The sequence below is a fragment of the Rousettus aegyptiacus genome, unplaced genomic scaffold (assembly GCF_014176215.1).
Source record: "Rousettus aegyptiacus isolate mRouAeg1 unplaced genomic scaffold, mRouAeg1.p scaffold_m13_p_5, whole genome shotgun sequence".
Classification (NCBI taxonomy): Eukaryota; Metazoa; Chordata; class Mammalia; order Chiroptera; family Pteropodidae; genus Rousettus; species Rousettus aegyptiacus.
The window spans coordinates 113772634-113783291 of NW_023416308.1; positions in this window are offsets into that span (position 1 = coordinate 113772634).

The following is a 10658-nucleotide window of genomic DNA, read 5'->3' on the forward strand; positions in this document are numbered from 1 at the left end:
AGTTCCATCGGGTCAAAGATCTCACGTAACTTTTTTTTTTTTAAAGACTTTCCCATCGTTACAGGGTCACGCAGAGTAGTTTCACTGCCCCAACACCCTCTGCGCTCTGCCGAATCACCTCTCCCTCCCTCTGCCCCTGGCAACCCCGGATCTTTTTAATCTTTTTACTGTCTCCATAGTTGTGCCTTTTCCAGAATGTCATACAGTTGGAATCATACCAGATGCAGCTTTTCCAGATTGGCTTCTTTCACTTAGTGATACGCATGCAAGTTTCCTCCATGTCTTTTCGTGGCTTGGTAGCTCCTTTCTTTTTAGTGCCGAATAGTGGTCAGTCATGGAGATGCGCCACAGTTTGTCCATTCACCTACCCAAGGACATCTTGGTTGCTCCCAAGTTTCAGCAATTGTGAATAAAGCTGCTATAAACATCTGCGTGCAGGTTTTTTGTAGACATAGTTTTCAACTCCTTTGAGAAAATACCAAGGAGCACAAATGCTGGATTGTATGGTAAGAGTGTGTTTAGTTTTGGAAGAAACCCATCAAACTGTTTTCCAAAGCGGCGGCACCGTTTTGCGTTCCCACCAGCAGTGGGTGAGAGTTCCTGTTGCTCCGCGTCCTCGCCAGCATTCGATGGTGTCAGTGTGCTGGATTTCGGCCATTCTAATAGGTGTATAGTGGTATCTTATTGGTGCTTTAGTTTGCATGTCCCCGATGGCATACGATGTGGAGCAACTTTTTATATGTTTATTTGCCATCTGTATATCTTGGCGAGGTGTCTGTTAAGGTCTTTGGCCCATTTTTTAATCAGATCGTTTTCCGTTGAGTTTTAAGAGTTCTTTGCATCTTTTGGATAACAGTCCTTTATCTGATGTGTCTTTTGCAAAGCAGAATTTTTTATTTCATTGAAATCCAGCTATCAATTATTTATTTCATGGATCATCTCTTTGGTGTCATATCTAGAAAAGCATCATCTAGGGGAACGTAGATTTTTGCCTATCTTCTAGCTTTACGATTTTATGTTTGACATTTAGGTCTATGATCCATTTTGAGTTAACTTTTGTGAAGGGTATAAAACCTGTGTTTAGATTCATTTTCTGCATGGGGATGTCCAGTTATTCCAGCACCATTTGTTGAAGAGACTTGCCTAACCTCTCAGTGTTTATGTCCAATGACTGCCCAGGGCTTGACAATTAGTAGGTGCTCAATAAACATTCACCGAGTAAATGAATGATGTGTCCCAAGCTAAGATTTGTAAGGATGGCATCAGAAAGGCTAAAAGCTAACTTGGACGGAAACTTGCAAAAGTTGTAGAGACCACCCAAAACTGGGTTGTTAAAAATTTTATATTGGGTAATAAGCCAAGCCGTGACAGATGGGACGAGCCCATGCGGGAGTAAGGCACAATGCGGGGTGACAGTGAGAAAGCGGGGCTCTCTCCACCCTGCATTTTGTTTCAGTCACTTCAGTCAGGGACAGTGCTTTGGATGACGTGGGCAGAAACTGGGGTCTCCCAGTCTCTCCCAGATGCTCTGACTCAGCTGCCTCCACTTCTACTTAGAGGAAGCTCAGGGTGACCAGGTCATGGTGATGAAGTATCTGTCACATGAGACTCGCCTTCGTCCTGTCTTGGCAAGGGCACTAGGGTGGCGAATATGACAAATGCCATCCCAGGGGGCTGAGACTTGTGAATGAGAGGGCTAACCTGCCACCAGTGACCCTCAGGGTGTGGTAGATGAAGCGGGGGTCCACTAAAAACAAGATGGCCGGCAAGGAAACACCAGGAGAGGAAAGCATCGAAAAAAAGAGGAGCACGGTTTTTTTTCTTTCTCTCTGGAGTGTCCCTGAAGTGCGCGGAGCCAGGAACTATGGTTAGGTGACTAGGGAAAGTCCCGGGAACCTGCCTAGCCGGGGACATCGTAGGGACGATTTGACTCTTGTAGATAGAGGAAGTAGCATTCTGAAGACACGTCTTCGACAGCCATTACCGCTGTAAGGGGGCTGAGGGTCAGAACTTTAGCACCGAGGAGACCCAGTGTTGGTGGCTCATGACCGCGTCCCACGAGCGTAGGCGATTTGGCTCAGATAGCATTTGGCCTCATGGTGTGAAGTGTGCATTCTTGCTTTCGTTACTGCTTTTTCGCTTTAAAACGTGTTTACATTTAGTTCTCTCCTTATAAATTCAGATGCGTTCACATAAAAATCTAGATTTCTGACTGCTCTCGCAATTGGGAAGGTTCTGGCAACTCTGGGCCAACGTGCTCACACGGAGACGAGCGGTAGCCTCACTGCCTAACGCGGTGGCATGCGCAAGTGGCCCAGCGGATGCCGAGGTTGAAGGCCGGTGCAGTGAGCCTGCTCCCCTGCACGCCTGGCAGCTACTGGCGAGTGTGCGAGACCTCAACGAACATTCACTGAATAAATGAATGACGTGTCCCAAGCTAAGATTTGCACTGTCCAAAAGAATTCATGGAAGGATTAGGCTGAGAATGTTTTGTGGACGTGGCTTCTCCCAGGTCCCTCTTACAGCGCTCCGCCAGGCCAGGTGAGAGATGCCAGGTGGTGAGAAGTCCCTAACCTCTCAGGCCCCCAGCCCCACCTTCAAAATCCCAGCGCTATTACGTTACATGGGTGGAAAAGGAAGCCGTGACATGACGGCACCTAAATCTAACTTCTAGTTTTCACGTACGGTCGTACGGTCATACGGTCACCGTCAGCATCCCGTATGCACAACCTCACTGCAGCTCTGTAAGGATGGTGAGGATGGGGCTCCTGCAGCAGGGTCAAGCTGGGCAGTTCCAGGCCTGCTGAGCAGGGATCGGTCGATGGAAATTTTCTGTGCTGGGGGTGGGTGGTGGGGGCAGGGACAGGCTGACCTTGTGGGGCGGTGGGGTGGCGTGGATCAATCCCAGCATGCCCTGGAGTGTAGCAGGGGCACCAGAAATTGCATTAACCTGCAGCTGCAATATCCAGGCGGGGCTCCCATTCTCCGAGGCATGTAGCTGCCACAGAATGCCCTCCTGTGGCTGTTTTGCTGAGGGACAAGGTTGGAACTGCTGTTTTATTCCATTCCCATGACCGCCAGGAGAGCCAGGGACCTCTAAAGGAGTAGAACAGAGCAGACAGATGGCAGAAGCAAGGGACAGAAACTCCCCTTGAGCCCTGCTGACACCTCGAAGTCAGACTTCCAGCCTTCAGGACTGTGAGAGAATAAATTTCTATTGTGCAAGTCACCAAATTGGTGTCAGTTTGTGACAGCAGCCACAGAAAGCTAATGCAGAAGAGAGATGTCATTGGCGAATGTGGTTTTACTATGGAACACTATCATCCCAGATTCAAATTCTCACAGAATTTGAAAGAAGAATTTGTGAAAGAAGGCTGTTGGTGTGGATGAGGGTGATTCCCTTTACAGATTGCACAAAGCTGGAAGGGATAGTCAAAACTTTGCCCCTGGACTCAAGAAGACACCAGAGGGCAGCTTTATATGGATAAAGCGGATAGATTTGAAAGTCAGGCCTGCTTCTTGGGGCCCCCGAACCTAACTGGAAAAGGTCAGGATGACGTGGCTCAGCAGTAGCAGGACAAAAAAAGCTTTGGGGATTTTCATCAACAGTACATTCAGGATGAGTCAACATTGTTTGGCGCCTCCCTAAGCCACAGCATAATAGTGGTTGTCAAGGGGATGAAATTATAGCGATTTTTTTTCCTTTCCCTAATTTTTCAGAGTTCCTCTAATGTACCTCTAAGGCTTCGATTATTACAAAAAGTCAAATTTGGTACTGGGAGATATCACTGCCCAACTCCGGACCTTACGCAGGGTGTTGGGTTCAGCAGGTACCACACTGAAAGATTCAGTGGGCAGTGATCAGGACGGGGAAAGGCCTTGGAAATCTACCCATGGGGAAGAGGCAACTGAGCAGCATGTTTCTGTGGTCAGATCTCCCGAAGGCTGACCCTCGAGGTGGGCTTCTGTGGCTCAGGCAATGCTCAGAAGAACGAGGCTATTCCAGAGGCCAGGTTTCAGCTCCGAGCACCACAGTTGGATCCCCGAAAGCACCGGTTCTCAAGGTGATTTCTTCGGACCTCTACGAGTCCCTCAGACCCTTTAAGGCATCTGTGAGGTCAGAACGTTCTTTACCATAATACAGTATTAAGACATAATTTGTCTGGGACCAAAGCAATGATGGGTAACACTCCTAGTGCCATAGCGTGAATGAAACAGTCGCATCAAACCGTGCTAGTTTGCGTAGCCATTGACTTCATCACCCCCACGCACTCAGGGTAAAACCAGGGGGAGAAATTGCCAGCTCCTTAAGAATGTCCTCAACACGGCGGTTAATATTATTAAATCACAATCCTTACATACATGTCTCTTTAATATTCTGTGACAAAATTGGAAGTCCACATACAGCACTTCTGCTGAATACCGAGCAGGACAGTCGCCTCTGGAAAGAACGCTGGTGTGGTTCGATTTGCTGCCGAAGTAGCCGCATGTTTTTTTGGTTTTGTTTTGTTTTGTTTTTGTTTTTGTTTGTTTGTTTGTTTGTTTGTTTTCATGGAATACCATCTTTACTTAAAGTTATGGTTATTCAGACTTCAGGATTTGGCAGGCAATTTTTTTGAAAATGAACAAAATGAGCCTGATGGTATTTGTTGCCAATGATGAAATGGGAGCTTTTAAGTGAAAATTCAAATTTTAGAAAACTCATATCTGCCATCATGATCTTGACAGCTTCCCAGTGCTTAACGTCTTCTGAAAGGATCGGAGATGATACTAATGAATGTGATATTTTTCATGTTGGGTGATGAAATACGTCAACATTTGGAAGAGCTGCGTAACTCTGTGAACCAGTATGTTCCAAAGTGACTGAGGCATGTTACTTACAATGTCATGCACGGATAAGAGATCCCTTCGAAGCAAGCTAGACCAGCGAGTATTAATATCAAAGCGTATTAAAGTTCACTGATACAATTTCAGATGCCCATATTGCAACTAACCTTTAGAAACCATCGCTTGCCAAATGTTGTAATATCAAAGAAGAATATCTAAAGTTATCTAAAAGGGCTCTAAAATCACTCCTCTTTTCTCCAATTACATATCACAAGGCCAGATTTCATCCATATACTTCAACCAAAACAACCTGTCTCAGCAGACTGAATGAAGAAGTAGATATAAAGATCCAAGAGTCTTCTATAAAGCCAGGTATCCAAGAGATTTGCAAACATGTGAAACAATGCTACTCTTCCCAATAATTTTCTGGGGGTTTGGAATATACAGTATTTTTTCATAAAATGTGTTATTTATGTTGACATGTAATGAGTTTATTGTTGCTATTTTTAAATTAATTAAATAAATATTTAAAATTTCTCAGTTTCATTTCTATTATGGTAAGTGTAGATAGATATAACCCACCTACACGAAAGTTCTTTGGATCCTGGATCATTTTTTAAGACTATACAACAAGGTTGAGAACTGCTGCCCTCTGTGTGCTGAAAGATGGAGGATCAACCCCACAAAGATTTAGGTGGCTGCCATATTGGAAAGATTTTAGCCGTTCAAAAGTCTAGGGCATGCTGGGACACTGCCTCTGAGGGAAGGAACAAGCTTTTGCACCTTGCATCCTCTCCCACCAAGAACAGGACACAGTATGAGGTGGCCCCTTTGGAGTTTGGAGCGTACGCTATCATTGGGATCCCTGTTCTGACCCACGTATCATGTGACTTGAGGGCTGCCAGTTCTGAGCGGGGCCTAGAGCAAGAGAAGGCTCTATAGCAGTCCAGACCGTGGTACAAGTGGCTGAGTCAGCCTGGCGATATGACTTATATCTTCCGATCATGCCAGAGATACCAAAAATGGATAAGGATGCTGGGTGGAGTCTCTGGAAGGCGCTAAAGTGCGGGAGGGGGTGGGAATTTGCAGCACAAACTTCTAGGGTCCCAGAGCAAAACCATGACTCCTGCAGCAGAGAACCTCTTGTCATCTGAGGGTCATCTCTTGGCCCTGATAGACACTTTTGCCTGATAGTGGGTCACACTAATGGCTAGGTGACCCGAGGGCCTGTCATGAGTTAGGTGTGCTCACACACAGCAGGTGAGATCTAGGAAGAGGGTAACGGTGATTCATCGTACAACAGCTTCAGGCCCGAACAGGCCCAGAAGGTGCAAGTAAGTTCCACAAACACATGGTCTCCATCTGTGCTGCAACCATGTTTCTCTTTTAACTCACTCCTCTGGTCTCAAGAGAGCTGCCCTTGATGGAGGAGGAAACCTCAGGCCTGGTTCACAAATGGGGCAGCGCGGTAGTTTGTTACTAACCGGAAATGGACAGAAGCTGCCCCACCGCCTTGCTCGGAGGAGGCCCTAAAGGGCGATGATGAAGGGACCCGCCCCCCACCCCACGGGCAGCAGTGTGACGGCACCTTGGGGCATCCCTCGCCTAAGGAAGGAAAAGCGGCTGAAGATATGGACGTACAAGGAAGGAACCATACCGGAAAACCGGAGACGGGGGCATTTGGGCTGGAGGCGCGTGGGCGGGTGTGTGGAAATGGGCACAGAGCGCGCGGTGTCTGACGTCGTGTTAACGCCCAGCCCAGCCGTCTTCACGAGGGGCCTCCAGCAATCAAGGGGGCGGGATGCCTTTTCCCGTGGGCGACAGCCGGCCCCTCCCCTTTGGCCGTGCCAGTGCTGGCGCAAGGGGTGGCAGGAATGGAGGCGACATGTGGGCGGAGAGTTCCGAGAGCCTTCTCAGGAGTCCAAGATGGGCCAGTGTCGCACACAGTGTGGACGGCTCAGTGATGCTTCTTACTGCCTTTATTTCTTTTCCTATTTTACGCCTCCTCGTTCGTCTCTCTGTTCCCTGGGGTCACATTTCCAAATAACCTATCCGCAAGCAGGTTATTTGGGATGGGAGACAGGCAGAGATACTACCCTATTTAAAATAATAACCCCTCCCTGGAGCTTGTAACCTCGCCCCCATCCACCCCCTTACTCAGCTCTATTTCTCTTTTTTTTTTTTTTTTTTTAAGGCGAGGCAACCCTTGGTTGACCTCACAGATTGCTAGGACCTTGTCAGCTTACAATCCCTTATTTTTTTATTTTTATTTTATGTTATTTTTTATACCTACAGCACCTGATCATCTTAGGTGGTCTCCCATCCAAGTACTAACCAGGCCCGATCCTGCTTAGCTTCCGAGAGCAGACGGGATGGGGCTCATTCATTGTAGCATGGCCGTAAACTCTATTTCTTTTCTCCATATAATTTACTAATTTACTATGCCTACTGTTTATCACGTGACTCTCCCACTAAAATGGGAGCTCTATGAGAACAGGAATGTTTGTCTGTTTTGCTCAGTGCGATGTCCCCAGCACCTAGAACACACGCCAAACCCGTGTCGAACGAGCGATCAAGCGATTAGCGCTAATGCGTGTACATTTAGTTGCTGAATATTTAGACGATGGTAGAAAACTCTGGACCTCAAGAAAGACAAGGGTTGGCTGTGGCTGGTTCAAGGATGGCGGTCAGGACTGAGGAATTTCAGGGCTCTAGAGCTCGACTTGGGCTGGTGGCAGGGCTCTCCCAGAGTTTAAAGTCCCACAGAGCCAGTGCCTTTCCTGGCTGAGGTGTCCGTGTTTCAGTCAAAGCTTTTAAGCTTTTATCGTTGTCGAAGTGACAATTGCCCGCCCCCCCCCCATCCCGAGAAAGGCTGAATTGCCTGTATTTAGAGCTCGGGTTTCAGTCTGGTCAGACCCAAGTTCAGAGCCTAGCCCTACAACTTCTTAGCTGCGGAATCTTGAGCAAGCTACCTCTCTTAAGTTTGATTTCCTTATCTGCAAGGATGTACTAAGGACAGAACCTATTTAGTTGGGTCGTTGGTGAGAATGGGGTGGGGTGGGGATCCCATATTAAGTGTTTAACACGACAGGAAGCGCTCACTAAGTGTCAGTCAGCATTAAACTTTCCTGTATGCCACATGGCTGGGGCTCAGGTCTAGGCCTCCCCTTCCTTCCTCCTGGTCAGAGCCGGCCTTCCGTCAATAATGCCGCTTATCCCACGTGGCTCAGCCAAGGTCAGGAGAGAGAGGAAAAAATGCCTGGGCTCTCCACAGCATGGAGAAGCCCTAGGTGTCCTTGCAAATTGAGTTCAAAACGTCCTGGCTCCATGAATTATAAATAAAACTAAGCTCACTGATTTGGGCTCCCACCAGGGCACACCCTCCAGCTTCCTGTTCAGGGTGTCGTGTCCATGAAACATGGGCTGCTTGAGGTGTGTCACATCAATTCCCAGGGATATATGCTCTCAGCGTGCTGTCCTGCCTCTACTTACCCTGTGCCCTCTACTTACCCTGTGACCTTTTTGCCACCTTACACCCGTCTCTACCTGCTGAAACGACCCTTCCTTCTGTTTGTCCTGCCTTCCTCATTTCATTTATTTTCCTTTCCTGCCTTATTTATTTATTTAGGCATCAATACCAGCTTCCCCCTTATTCCATTTTATTGATCTACTGGTTTAACATGCAATTTAATTGAGCAAAGTCAAAAAACCAGTCACGACTTTTTGTTCCTGCCAAATAATAAATAGATCTTTCTACTCTAGTCACTTCTTACTATTTCTCTTGTGATTGTTTTTTTGGTTCTTTATGTTTTTTTTACTATTTCTCTTGTGATTGGTTTTTGGTTCTTTATGTTTTTTTACTATTTCTCTTGTGATTGGTTTTTGGTTCTTTATGTTTTTTTTTTTTCTAACTTCACAACTTAGGCATCATTGTTTTATACCACCAATGCTTATTTATCTGTCTCTTCACAAGTTTCTTTGCTCGCCATTCCAGCTTGAATCTTACACTTTCCTTCTGGGATTATTTTCTTTGTTCCCGAGGAACATACTTAGAACGCCCTCAGGAGAGGAGCTGTTAGTTGTAAATGCTCTCAGTTTCTATCTAAAAATGCGTCTGTCCAACCTCATTCTTGAAACATACTCCAGGCTGACAATTATTTTCTCTTAGCACTTCGAGATGTCATTCCACCGTCTTCTGGCTTAAATTATTGATGTTAAGACGTTAACTGCGACTACTTTGTTCATCCATTTTCTCTCTAGTGATTAACGGTTTTGCTACCATAAGTTTTTGGTGCAGGTTTCTTTTTATTTAGCTTGCTATGCATGGTTTGGGGAGGTGGGGTGGCTTCCCAGCTCTGAGGATTGCGTCTTTTATCACTTCTGGAGAATTTCCATTTCCATCCGGACTTCTAATTAGACCAACCTATTCACATCCTCGTTCCATCCTCTGTATCTGTCTCTTAACTTCTGTTTTGTAGTTTCCATCTCTTTGTCTCTGTGTTGCATTCTGGGTAAGTTCTTCAGAGCTGTTGTCCAGCTCACTAGCTCCCTCTTCAGCTACATTAATCTACTGTTTAAGCTATCCATTAGGTTGCTAATTTTGAAGGGTTATATTTTTTCGCTGATCAGAGCACTACATTTTTTTTTTTTCAGATCTTCCTGGTCACTTAAAGTAGTCTCATTCCTTATCTATACCTTTAATTACTAACTTTTATTTCTTTAAGCCTCTGAAACATCCTTATTTTATATGACATATACCATAGTTCCATCTAAAGTTTTGAGAGTCCGAGTCTATTATTTACAGCTTTGTACAATTCTTGCTTAAAATGACTTGTCGTGAGGTAATTTTATCTGTCTACTTAACTGGGCCTTAGGGTGCCAAGATATTTGGTCCACATTATTCGAGGTGTGTCTGTGAAGGTATTGTTGGAAGAGATCAACATTTGATCAGTAGATGAGTAAAGCAGATTTGCCCTCCTCAGTGTGGGTGGGCCTCGTTCAGTCTCTTCAAGGTCTGGATTTTATTTTGTTTTTCATTTTGCTCAGGCTCTAGCTTTCGTCCCATTAAACTGAAGTTCTTGGCCACCCGGGATCAGCAACCTCTGCTTCTGCTCTCAATTACCTCTTGGGAAAACTCTCTCTGATTATTTTTGACCTCCAATAATTATCCTTAATTTCTTGCCACCTCAGCAATGCATTTCTAAAGACGTTTTTAAATGTTTTTATCCAGCTTTTCGTGTACGCGTGTGTGTTTTGTTTCAGGAAAACGTTCCCACATTTGCTGTCTACCACACCGCCAGACACGGAAAGAAATCGAGCTGTGTTTCCCGGCCCATTCGAACCTGTGTCTCTTAGGACTTGGCTCACCAGATTTCCCATTGTGTTCCTCTTACCCCGGCCTGAGGTTTGGTCACCTGTGTTTGTGAACTACATGCTCCTCGAGGACAGGGGTGTGATTCCCTCTCTTCACCTTCCACAGAGCCCATTCTAGAGTTCGCCACACTCAAGTCTAAGCGTCAGTTGAACGAAATTGCATCTGGAGGCAGGCGGGAGGCACCCATCTACCACCTGTGCTACCAGAGACCTTCCACTAGAGGGCAGCCTCAGCTGGTGCCAGAGCTGGGTCCACCCCCGCAGGCAAGGGCAGGGTTTGTGGTGGGAGGGGCCTGGGTCCCTGTGGCTCTGAAACCTGGGACATCAAAAGCCCCTCCAGAAGGGACCCAAAGGAGGAATCCTCCTCATTCCACAGGTAAGTCTGAGATGAGGTCATAAGGAAAGGGCCGGGATGAAACCAGTCTCCTCTGCACTCAACTTCTTCGAGGATTCTGCTT